The sequence below is a fragment of the Patella vulgata genome, chromosome 4 (assembly GCF_932274485.2).
Source record: "Patella vulgata chromosome 4, xgPatVulg1.2, whole genome shotgun sequence".
NCBI lineage: Eukaryota > Metazoa > Mollusca > Gastropoda > Patellidae > Patella > Patella vulgata.
In genome coordinates, this window is record NC_065882.2 from 61745467 (window position 1) to 61759222 (window position 13756).

The following is a 13756-nucleotide window of genomic DNA, read 5'->3' on the forward strand; positions in this document are numbered from 1 at the left end:
TAAATCATAACAAGAAATAGTGTGTTAAATGAAACGTATCCTTGCCTGTAATTGGTAATCATAATTCGGACAATTAAATTGTCTTTTGTCATAAAAATATTGTATTACCCAGGGGCGTAAATGTGTAAGGGGTGGGGGTGAAAAAAAAAAAAGTCGGTCGCAAAATAAGTACAGTCGGTCGCTAAATAAGTGCATTCGGACCCGCTAGAAAACTAGCACCGGCGGTGTTCGGATCCTGACTGCGTCACTCGTATTAGGGGCATATGCATCAGCCGGTCGCATTTTTGCTAAACACCCCCCAAACGAAATCGTTATGTACGCCACACCCTCTATGAAAAATAGCTTGCCAGACAACTTTATGTTTTTGTAAGACCAAAGCATTGATTCTTTTTTATTGTTTTATCCCCGCCCCTTAGCTAAGGGATACTGATTACATGGAAAGTACGCCTACAGCCCCACTTTTAGAAATCCAAGGTTATCCATCGTTATTCAACTTGACTTAAAGTTCATGTATAATATGATTGTTATTGATTTTGTTATTATTTTTTTCTGAACCTTTAGGGGTGCTACTTGGTCTCACGATGCCCCCTCCGCCGCTCCTAACCCATCTTAAATCAGGGCCTGAAAATAGACAATGGCAGCAAATAAGCAAACATTCCACATATTCATAGTTTGAAATATACACTGACTGAAGATTAGGAGAAATCAGTTTTGTAAATAACAACCTAAATGTTGAACATACATTATGCAAGAGCTAAATCTGTCTATTGTAGGTCTTTCTTATTTGTCGAATTTTCACTGGATTTGAATCCGATCTGCTGCTCAACGCTTATTGATGATTAAATGCAAAACTGGATAATCGAAACTATGTTTTTATCATACTGGCTTTAGTAATGATGATGGAGGCTAGGCCTAAAATTCAATCGCTAATATCTCGGTTCAGAGTGAACATATTCCCTTTACATTATATAGCTTTTAACTGACAGCTCGTTATATAATCTTCCATAATGTCCCTTTAATGGGAGAAACACTAAAGATAGTATTTTATAGAATACTCGACATTTTTTGCCCGTTAGATTCAAGTTAATATAGTAAACGTATAATATTAATATTAATATGGTAAAAGTTGTTAATAATCTAGCCCATAAATTAAGTGTTGTGTGTAGAGAGTGTGACGGTGAGCTTAATATACCTACCATAATAATAGGCACGTCCCTGATGAATCAATAAGGAACTTGATATATTAAATACAGCAGTAATAAAGCTTGCTATCAAATACTGATTTGTACATCATCGATACAAGACCAATTTTGCGATAGGATGTTCAGGGAGAGTTACAAAGACTGAACCGAGTTTAAATCGGACAAAGCGCGCTGCTTTCCTAAAGCTGTGTTAACCGCTGCGAGATATTTCTTGTCTTTTTTCATTTACACGAGAGAACACTAGTAAATTCATAGGTATAACGTGCGTGGTACAGGGGTGCTAGGAGCCACATAACACAAACGCTAGACTGGGTAAATACAAGAATTTGCCTATTTTACACATTTGATGGATTGAAATCTACACATTTCTCTGATTATATTTACAGCCTATAGCGGAACGACGCCAGTCATAGTCACTGTGCGGTGATAAGACAAGTTTCTCAACATTACGGATATCTCTATGTATAAATAAGCCCAGATTGTCTACAGTAAGTATTATCTATTCAAAACTATTTATGATTTTATGTATGAAGTTTGTTTAATATTTTGATTACAGTACTATAACTTCAGATTTTATATATGAAATATGTTGATAGTTGATGTCGTATTTAATCGACATTTAATGAAAATAGTAACACGCAAGGTAGGGGGTTTGGGTGTTAGTTGACTAGAATATTTCAATCCAAATCAGATCCGAGAATATTGAATGAATTAAATGGAGCTAAATCTCTTACACAATATTTTCCATAATATTCGAAATTGAAAACACGAATTAGAATTCAATATTGGTTAATTTCAATCTAAAAATGATGTTATTATGTTGCTGTGAAAATACACGATCCTAATATTCAATATTTAAGACACAATTAACATTTTACAATCAGTACACGAGTCGTGAATTCTATGGTATCGGGTGCTATTTTGTAATGAACAAATAAAAATATATCCTACAAGAAGTAAACTATTCACGTGATTGATTAGAAATTATAATATTTGTTTAAAAAATTGAATATAAATCACTTTACATACATTCATAATTACATGTACATTAATGCTTTTAGAACCATTTTCGTCCATTTCAAGGTTCCAAAAACATACACCCTTTCAGGTAATGAGTATTTCTCTTCACCAGCGGCAGTAGGGTTAATGAAGAAATTTTGCCCAGACAGCAATTACATTCCAATTGTCGGGAGTTATTTTACGTGCATGCCAACATATACACGGGATCTTGGCTTTTCGTCCCATCCAAACGAGCAACTCTGGCTTCCGATCCTAGAAGAACATTCAGGGGTTTCGGTGCTCGTATATCTGGTTGACATGGAAACGGCAACCGGGATAATGAGTTCGGGCATATTAATGACAAATGCTATATTACGCATGAAGGATATTTTGCCCAGACAACAATTGAATTCCAACTGTCTAGAGTTCTTTTACGTGAATGCCAACGTGTACACGGTACCTTGGCTTTTTGTCCCATCCGAACAACTAGACGCGTTGTTATTGAACCATCGCGTTAACTATCAAACACCGTTGGCTCCCAATCCCAGAAGAACATTCAGGGGCTTCAATGTATGTATATCTGTTTGCTAGTTAGGGTTAGTTTCGGCACAGTGTACATACATTGGAAGTGCCCATGACATATTCACTGGCAATTGAAAGTTAGTAGAAAAGATAAAAATGACTGTCGTTGATGACATCTTCATGAAACACATAATGGTAAGTCATTCTATTCACCACAATTTCGCTACCATTTTGTCACATTCCGAATTATTTGGTAAAAAGATTTCCTAAATGAAAATAACAAATATCTACTAAATTTCGGTCAATTAGAAAGGCTAATGGCCCTTTTCAATGAGTTGTGGGCCAGCTTCCAAAATAATTTTCACATATCTCCGCCCGGCGTACAGCAAATGTGCCGGTTTTCTGTTGGACCTCCCCATTGCCTCTTCAGAATACTTCTGGATCTGGATCCTTGCGTAGCATATTTGTCTATCTGACAAATTAGAAATTCGTATTCCAGATCACCAACGATATAAAATAATAAAACCACGTTCAACGAAATATTACCTTTCCCAAATGAATTACAAAACATCTTTGAAACAATGGCGTTATTTAACATCCAATAGCTAATTTACTATTTAAGCACCATGACACGGTCTAAGAGCTAGTGTTCGATGCATGACACTTGTTCGTGTTCGGTTCATGTTAGGTTCTGGTAGATATTTATAAATAAAACAACTTCCTAAGATATTCAGGTCGAAATTTTATTAGGACCCTCCGCAATCAGCATCGTAATCTTCTTCAGTGAGGGTTGTTCCTCCATGACAGATTACACCACAAATATATTCTTTTATTGAAATGTTTGCTATATTGTTAACACATGGAAGAAATAAATTAATGCAAAAACCCATCACTCATCCTATTCAATAGGAACATAATTCCTTAAACCCTGATTACACTTGGAATAATGAAAATTGCGCCCCCTAAACACCCATATTCTGTCTACAAGTAATTTAAAGTTCTAGAAAAATACAATAGAAAAAAAATATATGATTAGCATTGTTCGGCTGGTCTTTAGCGGGGACCCTATCCAATTATTCTCTAGCGTAGTTGTTGGACCTTTCATATCGAAACCCTGAAAAGACTCACCAAATCCACCTGCACCCCCCCCCCCCCCAAAAAAAAAACCAAACAAACAAACAAAACACAATCAGAAAACCCCCCAGGTGGTGGAATTATACACTGGACTTTGTAAATCATGAGTTCGTGTTGGTTTACTCAATTAACGTTCATGAAGTTACTATGATATATGTAATGGGTTCATTATAGGTTTTACCACATCTGTTTTTCTATAATATTAATTACTATTAGCCTGCCCAAACAATGTTGTCGCAGATATCGTAATGAAAACACGTTAATTAATTCTAAGATAATCTGTTTAAATAAGTAATCATGCAATATTTTGACGTGAAACCGGAAAGGTTATTAATTAACTATATAATTAACATAATACAAAGGTTATTATTGATATAATGAATTTGTACTCGGTTGTACTTATCCGAATATAAATTTGTTATCATGGTAACTCGTGTACAGTACAAATGTTTTTTTTTATCTTTAACAATAAAACTAGATATTTACATAACAATGTAAAATGCTATATATAGGAAAATATCTAGAATATGAATGATGTTAATATTAATTCGCTGACTTTAGGTGGCAATTATTGGGGGAATATTAAACTACACATCCCATCCCCTGAAAAAAGGTTTTCGGTTAAATACATTACACATATAATTTGAACACACATTATGGCTACGGTAGGTGCGTACCGAAGATTTGAAGAAACGGAAGTGACACAAAAAATGGACAACAAGAGTTATCCTTCTATATAACTGACTGAAATAACGAGCGATAACAGATACACGGTCGAATTTCTGCTCACTGACAATTCCTTCGAAGACGAAAAGTTGTTATATGAGACTGTGAGAGGATATCTGACAATTAAAAAAAAAAAGTGAATGTCACTAGATAAAAAGAAAAGATCTGTACATTCACTTGTTTTTATTCATTCTGTACTTAATAAAAACATGGTAGTGCACAGATCGATAGCGAACTACCAATCCAGGGTGATAGTCCAGTTAAAATCGAATTCCAAACTTTTGATTGAGGGTGTTGCCGAGTGCTGCCTGGTTAGTTCAGCTCTGAACGTAGGTCCCATTACACTCGGCCTGTACGTTCAGGAACTCTCCTATTGAATCCTTGTCGAAATTCCAATGGCTTCCCAGTCAATTTTACTGGGCAACTTTTTACTGCTAAACGGTCGCGTGTCAGTCCCTGTGAACGCATGAACAATATAAATGAACATCTTAGTGAGAAAATAAGACCTTGCTTACCTCGCTAGAGTCAGTATGAGCGACACAACACGCTGTTAAAAATACGTCTTCGTCTTCTAGCCGACTTGGCGGACTTCATTGAAAGGGTAACGCCCAAATTTACTAATTCGGCCATATAAGATGAAACGAAATTTAGGCAAGCCTGGGGGAAAAAAATTGAGATTTTTGAAAGAATTTGATTGTAAATTATTGTAATTTGGCTAGGCAAAGCAATAAATGACTGAAGATTCTCAACTTTTCAAAGATTTTAATTTTTTTCTCTAGCGAGGTAAGCAAGGTCTTATTTTCTCACTAAGATGTTCCTTTACATTGTACAGGCGTTTACACAGATTGACACTCCACCGTTTAGCAGTAAAAAGTTGCCCAGTAAGATTGACTGGAGCGGATCTCAGTTTCGACAAGGATTCAATAGGTGAGTTCCTGAACGTACAGGTCGAGTGTAATGAGACCTACATTAAGAGCTGAACTACTGCCTGGTAGGCAAAGTTGACCCTTCGGTCAAATCAAAACAAAGCCGGATGTAGCCCTTCATATAATCAAGGAAGATAACTAAATTTCCCAGGGTATTTGGAATAAATCCATGTATGGAATGATGACAAATTTACTGGCATAGTTGAGATCGGCATCGTCATCCGTAATTTTTCTCCATTCTTAAAAACCGGTCCGGCGAATGTGGAACAGGTATTGGACCTTTTCACACTTGGCACCTGAAAGGTTTGTTGCAATACATCACGTGCGCAATGACATCAATCGCTGCGCATTGTTGAAGCTAATGGAAACCTTTCCAGAGTTCTACTGAACCAAAAGCAGTTTACCGGAAGTGCTATGTTTGGGTTAGGACAATCCTTGGCACTGTTTCGGTCACTGTCGACATAACGTTGTGTGATCCGATATGTAAAATAACGCCACATGCCTTGTTTGAGAGAACGTCCCATCTAATCACACTGGTGTTAGTTTCGACATCGTGAAAGTCGTTTTTGTGACAAAAGTCTTTAATATCGTGGAGCCAATTTTATTATTGAGGAGGCCCATTCAGGTATATAACAATGCAAATTTGTACCGTCAGTTGAGAGAGGCTGGATAAATCGGCTTTGCCACTACTGATCCGTAAAAGGTTTATTCTGCTCGTAACCCAGGAGGCTTTCTGTGCAAGGGACCCTTCCAATAACTCCACAGGATCAAGTTCCCTTTGTTGACGTACGCGATTAGGGTCTATAGAATTTTCGATAATTTTCAGTATGTACTGGTGTTGTCTTATTTATTTATTTATAATGAAACACCATTCGCTAGTATAATAATTATTACAACAAGCAAAATTATTACAATAAACCATGACACTATTTCAATTTGATGTTTACGCGCGTAAATATATTGTAGCGAACGTGATATTTTTTTACAAGAATTAAAACGCTAATGGCCGATGCTTTTACCCGCGTGTCTAATTAGTTTCACTTCAAAATAGTAACAGAAATGCAATTTGATTGGGACTATATTTAATAAAGGAGCACGGAAATGGTGATTATTTTTTTTCTATAATGATGTTGTACCAAGTGAGCCAAAAGTTCCGTAATATAACTTATTTTATTAGTCACGTATTCAACGAGTCGTGCTGAGATTTACATGCCTAAATAACCAAAGAGATTCCCTGTGCGACATTTGCTATTAATGGAAGTTTAACTAGCGACCCCTTTTAACCAATTTAAGATGACGTTGTATTACCCTGTAGAGAAAAAAATTGGTCATAAACTAAATTATTATCGAGTCGGATGCCATTAATCAATAAAATCATCACAATTACTTAAACATAGACACGCAGGGCAATGTTAAATAAGAAGCATCGCCATCGTAAAAAAAAAATAGAGCTCGATGGTATGGAGGACTACCGTAAAACGGACAAGTGGGTGTATAGACGGAATATTAACAAAAACGGCAATATAAAAAAGTTTTGAAAATAGCCGACTGCAAGTGAAGTAGATGGAAGTCTAGTGTGTAAGCTATAGTCCAAGATAAGGATCGAAGCGATTTAGATGAATTATTCGAATATCCGACTTTCAAAGCACGATGTGATAATACACACTTAAATCGTGTTACTTTAATAGGCATTTAGAATGGAATGACATTAAGTTCAACATCGTCAACACAATACAATTCTATGGCCATATTAAGACTAACGCATTAATGTTTATCTATGGTTAGGGGCTGAATTATGGTTAGACTTTATCGAATTTCAGCAGTCAAGAGCTCTTTTATATAAGAGCAAATTGTGGACCCTTCGATTTTCGTACTTGTGAGCCTCGAAGGGGCTATCCCAGACAAATAGAAACTGTGCTTAAAACCAATTTCTTGCACAGAAAATATTACTGTTGACTTTCAAAATATATCAAAGATCTGATCACTCCATATAAATCCACCAGAACTCTTGGATCCACAGATAAAAAAAAATCTGCATCAACGATCAGTGGATTTGAAATCGCAAAAAGATCATTCGCATTCTCAGCCCCTCTCTTTTGGACCATTGACCCCTTAAATGCATTTAAATCTCAGCTAAAGACGTTCCTACAGAAGCGTTTTCCATAGTTCAATAGAGAAAACTTTAAAAGCCCAATGGAAACTTCTGTTTTAGTATTATCGCGCTATATAAATAGAGAATTATTATTATTACGGGTGTGGAATACTACTAAAATATAGTACAAGTGTATTTATTTATGTACAAATAAATATCTATAAAAAACACCTCCAAAATATATCGGATAAAACAAAATGCCAATCTTCATGAATATTTGACTTTTATATTAAAACGATAAAGCTGATAGGATTGCTTATTCTAAATTACCTCTGAACTGTTTTTCAAGCTTTTATGTTTCTGTCGAAACTAATAAACACTTTTGTCAAATGTAATAAACCCAAGCAATTTTAGGTAGTATTTATAGCTCTTTGAATCGAAACCAATTATCTTTCTAGACAATAAATTCTGTAGAAAAGCAATAATGCTACAGATATTGCTCAATGATTTTTGATTTGAACTGAATGTATCTTTCTTTTTCAATAAGTCGATCAATATGAGACGAGGCTTGACTTTCAAATGTTCACTTCAATTAATTGCTTCATTTAACAGATTGTGCTTTGATTACTTTTGCCAACTGCCATTGGGTTCACTCACCATTATACTCGGCGTTCGTTACTTTTTGGACCAGGAATGGGGCCCCTACCGCTACTCATCGTGTTGTTTTTGTTCTTGGTTGCGTTGCTCTTCGAATAAAAGCCCAATGCTTGGTATGTGTGTTCCTTGGACACTTCCGCATCGATTGCCAGACGTCCAAGATAGCTGTGATGACCCCAACCGCTACTTATCTTGTTGTTCTTGGAGCGATGCTCTTCGAAAAAAAGCTTAAAGATACATTCCCGCGTACAAACTGGGTGATTTAATGGTATATTTGGACTAAAAACATATTCAAACTAATTAATTTATCATAATCATAATTTTGCTTCAAATTCTTCTCAAAACATTGTAATTGCCAAGGAATATCCCTGCTATAAAAAAATCGATGAAAAGTGGTCATGTTTCTGTCACCTGATTTACCTCTCTCGGTACCTAGCAACGGGTGCGAAGTCGGAGGAGAATTCATTGCATACGGCACATAAGACGATGTTGTCTTTAATCGCTTACTATTTATTACAATATCGAATCCTAATTAAATTCTCGGATTATCCACTGCCCGCGTCTTTTTCCGTGATTTTTATCTTAGAAAGTGTTGTACGTCTTCATAAAGTCTATCAACATGTACATCAAGCGCTCAATCTGATCGTGCAATCTTTGACGTCACGCGTGCATATATTGCTACTCGTCGGGCTGTCGATTAGGGGAACACTTACATTTTTGTCCTGTATACGCCCCATGAGTGTTTTTCAGGGAATCCAGTAATTTTCTAGTAAGATTGGATATTTCTATTTTCCATATATACCAAAATTGCCATACTTTTATTGGAAATAACCAACGGTAAATACTTTTCTGGGAACCTATCTTTAATGCTTGGCATGTTTGTTCCTTGGACACTTCCGCATCGACACTTGGCAAACTTCAGCAGGCTCAAGTACTCTACATCTAGTCTCAGCTGTATGACGAAGTCCGCCATTGAAACTACTTTCAAGTTCCAGGATTATCCGATTTTCTTTAAACAGGGACAACCTTGCTCTCAAAATTCTACACACTCTTCGAACGACGCAATTTCGAGAACTTCTTTATAAAAGCGGCACGTTTTCCTAATAAGTAAACCGGTGCCGCGTCGCAAATGTATAGGTGTAACCGAGACTAGATGTAGAGTACCGGAATCTGTCGAGGTTTGCCGTGTGCCGCATCGATTGCCAAACTTCCAAGATGACTGTGATGACGTCATACTCGGTCCCTGGTCTATTGTACGCTGGTTCTTGGGGGGGGGGGGTGTTTGTTGTTTTTTTTTATTTCAAATTGATCACTTCTTGGCGCATTTCCAAATTGCTACTGAAATGTGATGGTTTTTTATATCTTACCTTCTAGATTAGAATAATTTATGTTATTTCAAATCATTATTTATAAATATATATGTATTTATTATTATTAAAAAAAAATCCTTTTCTGTATCTAGTAGATTGCAAATGAGATATCACCACCCGGTTCCTAAAAAAATCTTAAAGTAAGGAAAAGTCATGCTTCACTTTTTCTTAAATAAGAAACTTGATAAAATACCGTCTCTAGAATATTCTCTAGACCACTCTTACGTAAGCACAAGTCAAGAATGAGTCTAAGCACATTGTGACTGGTAAACTGAGACTACGATGCTCTCTAACGTCATAAAAACAATTTTGGTATGCAATTACGTCATAAATTTGGGTCGTCTACTTTCCGGCAAAATTAAATGGTCTAATTAAATGCATTTGACATGACCCCTATACACATATAAAAAAAACAAACCGCAAGGACATGCAAACAGACTGATAATTGTGAGAGCGCCTGATCTTAAAGTAGCCCGTGTGTTTACTAATTGGTAAATAAATAAAATGGTTTCAGGGTAGAAGCGAAATTTTCTGTAGCATTCTTCTCGAGAATATATGTTTCTAAAGGATTTTCTCTGTCTTTCTATTGTCTTTTTGGTATCAAAAGATGTAGGAAATGCCGTCGAATAACTCTACGGTCAGCCATCTTGTTTGAAGCAAAAACAGGCTTAAGGTTGGTAAGCAAGCCGTATAAGCCTACCTTACTTTTGGGACTTGTTCTTAGATTGACAATGTTTAAGAATGAAGTTGTGCTTAAGTTTTTTCTTGGAACACATAATAACGTGCTTGTGCTTACACTGAAGTCTGCTTAAAATCAAAGTACAAGAACGTTCTTAAGTATTTTCTGAGAACACAAAATAAGATAAGTTTACTTAAATGCAAAGTCTACTTAAAATCTAAGCACAAGAACGTGCTTAAGAATTTTCTAGGAATCATTAGTCCAGTCGGTGTAAAAAGTAAGACGTTAAATCCTATTTCATTTCACTTTCAGAACGACAGTAGAGTAGATAAACGTGATATAAATATGAAGCCACTGGATCAAATCTTCCAGAGGCTTGTGCTCCAGTATAAAGAAACAACAAAATCTAGATTTTGTTTTCGCGTTTCACATCCAATATTGTCAAATGGATATGGATATACATTGATGATTGGAATCACGCGATTCGGTGTTCAATTATATTTCTGACAATTGCAGATGTTTAATTTTATGATGATAAGTGTTTTCTTGAATTGGCTTTTAATCAAACAACATTTGGAAATCGGAAAGAGGTTGGTGGAGCGGGGGTTACAGGAGCTAAATCGCTAATATTTAGGACCTAGAAAATTGTCTCAATGGAATGGCAATCTCTAGCGTCTACATCGATAGTATTCATTGCGCATTGACTCAAGAAAAGAACATAGCGTCACCGTTTGACATGACTCGTGGAATATGTCTAGCCTCCTTCTTCGAGTCCCTTGATAAAAATTGGACTGAAACGCATTATGGGACATGATTCGTGTACCAGTGGTAAAATGTTTATTTTGTCTTAAATAGTGGATATCGGAAGATTATCTTTTTCCGGTAAGATCACAACATCAATGTTGATTTAAATAGACCAATAATTCGTGTTTTCAATGTCGAAGACATTGGATTATATCGAGTTAGAGATTTAGCTACTTTAACCCCTAGGGGGATATAGGTACTGTCCTATTGGAGCCCATGTTTAAAAAAATAGAAAAACTTCCATGATCTGAGATTATGGAAACACTAGAATGACACTTGTGTTGTATTCACTTCACTTTGGTAGTGTTACAAATTTGGTTGAGGTCAAAGCAGTGAGTTGGTGTTAAGTTTTAAGGTAAATAATTAAGTTAAAATAAAGTTTTAACTGCTTGTCTCACATGAATCATATAATTATTCACTGATAATGTACTCACATGAAAATAGATCATACATCTAATTATTGATTTCAATTTTAAAAATTTGAAATATTTTTCCAAAGCTTAATCTTTTTGCTAATCAGATTAGGGGACTCGGGCTAAGTCTTTTACTGCCACCAACTCTAACAGCACTAACCAGTGTGCTGATCTGGTGAGGTTGTGGTTACTAAGTTCTCAAAAAATACACTCTGTGTGAAATTACCGTTTGTCACGCTTTCAAAAGATACGCAAAGCCATTAAAATTATTTTCTCTAAATATGAAAATACAAAGCCGTTATTCAACAATGACAAATAAATAATTAATCATCTATCTTATTACCAACGTACATTTCCATATGGGACATTTTTATGACAGTTTAACTTACACCTGGAAATATAAATAAAGGCAATAGACGCTCCTATTTTAATCTGAATGTCTCGTTCTCACCAGGAGTCCGTTTTAAAGTAGCTAAGTCTCTAACTCAATATCATCCAAAGTGTTCGACATTAAAAACACGAATTATTTGTCAATTTAAATCAACACTGATGTAATCTTACCGGGAAAAGATGGGCTTCTGATATCCAATATTTAAGACAAAATAAACATTTTACCATTTGTACACGAATCGTGTACCATAATGTGTTTCAGCGTCATTTGTATCAAGGGACTCGAAGAACGAGGCTAGACATATTCCATAAGTCATGCCAAACGGTGACTCTATATCCTTATCTTGAGAGCATGGACAAAAATTACTTTCCGATGTTGACTGGAAAACCAGACGCTAGAGATTGCCATTCCATTGAGACTTCTGGCGTATTTCGCCGAACATAACTGATTAGAAATTACAGTAAGAACAAAAACCATTGAATGTAAATTACGCTGCAAAAACTTGATTAGATCTTTCTCTCTGGTTCTTACTTCACATCCAACCAAGAGACAAGTAGTAATTCAAACGCGACACGGAGAAAATAGGATAATTTGTGCAAAACACTCATTTATGATCCCTGTCTTTTATTGATCCCTTAAGAGTCACTTCAAGTTGGACTTTCAACATGTTCCAACTTTTATTAATATGCGATTATGAAATGGTATTTAATTGAAGCTAATATTAATGAGGCTTACCAGAATTCTGAAAAGCTTTCACGGTGGTTTCACTGTTTTACATAATCCCAAATCAGAGCATATAATAGTTACCAGTGCGTGAATGGCGTTCCATAGAATTCATAGACTTCTCAGTTTTATGCTCATCATTTGTAATTCCAAAATACCGGCGAATACAATATAGATGTCAATTAAGGATGTAAAATGAGAACGATCAAAAGATTATAGAACAATCTTTTTTATAATCGAAATCTTTATTATACGTCAAGTGTCTATTTTTCATGTAACCAAGCATGATAGACTGCCATTTTCCATCATTATAACACAGTATTGGGGTAATTGGACAATCGGCGCAATAATTGGTGTGAAATCTCGTTGCACCTTAACGGTCTGCAAAGCGGTAAATAACCAAACATCTACAGCGATAAATGCTTATTAATTTTATGAGAGAAGGTGACCCGTAAACGACAAGTGCATCAAGAAACATGAGATACCTTATTTGGTCGCCTTTCTTTTACTTTCTTAAAACATCGTAATGAGTAAATATAGAAATTCTGTAAAACAATGACGTGTGGACAGAGGTGTCGGGCAGTACAATTAGTCTTATAATTATTTATATGTTACATGTGTATTAATTAAGTTAGTTAATTAGTCATTATCTTCTCATATTATTAGATACTATCATATAATTGCCTGTTATAAATGATGGCTACTAATATGTATCTATTCTGACTTGTAAATTGTTGTTAAATACTAATGAGGTTGTTGATAACGGTACCTAATAAAGCTGGTTGTGGTTTCATCTGATTTATTACACAAATACAGGGATTGTAATTCTGTGATAATATAATAACTATTAGGTATTCTACATATCAGGTTGGTTGTAGTTCCATTGCCACCAAACTAAAATAAAATGGGGTTTAACGTCTTACTGTTTTGCTCCTGACCGGGCTAATGAAGACGGGCATACGCCATACAGTGTGCTATGAGGGGAATTTTGCCCGGACAGCGGCACTACGGTCTACTCTTATATCGAATTCCAACTGCCAAGGGATCTTTTACGTGCACGCCAATGTGTACACGGGACTTCGGTTGTTCGTCCCACCCGAACGACTATACGCTGTCCC

General features: G+C 35.8%; 1 protein-coding gene across 1 annotated transcript in view; it reads left to right on the forward strand.

Annotated features, from left to right (window-relative positions):
- LOC130012394 (5-hydroxytryptamine receptor 1B-like) overlaps nt 1-13756 on the forward strand; it is a 99752-nt gene that overhangs the window by 39575 nt on the left and 46421 nt on the right. The window contains exon 3 of the mRNA XM_056100230.1: nt 1589-1690. The gene's annotated coding sequence lies outside the window, so the exon portion shown is untranslated. The remainder of the gene's footprint in view (nt 1-1588; nt 1691-13756) is intronic.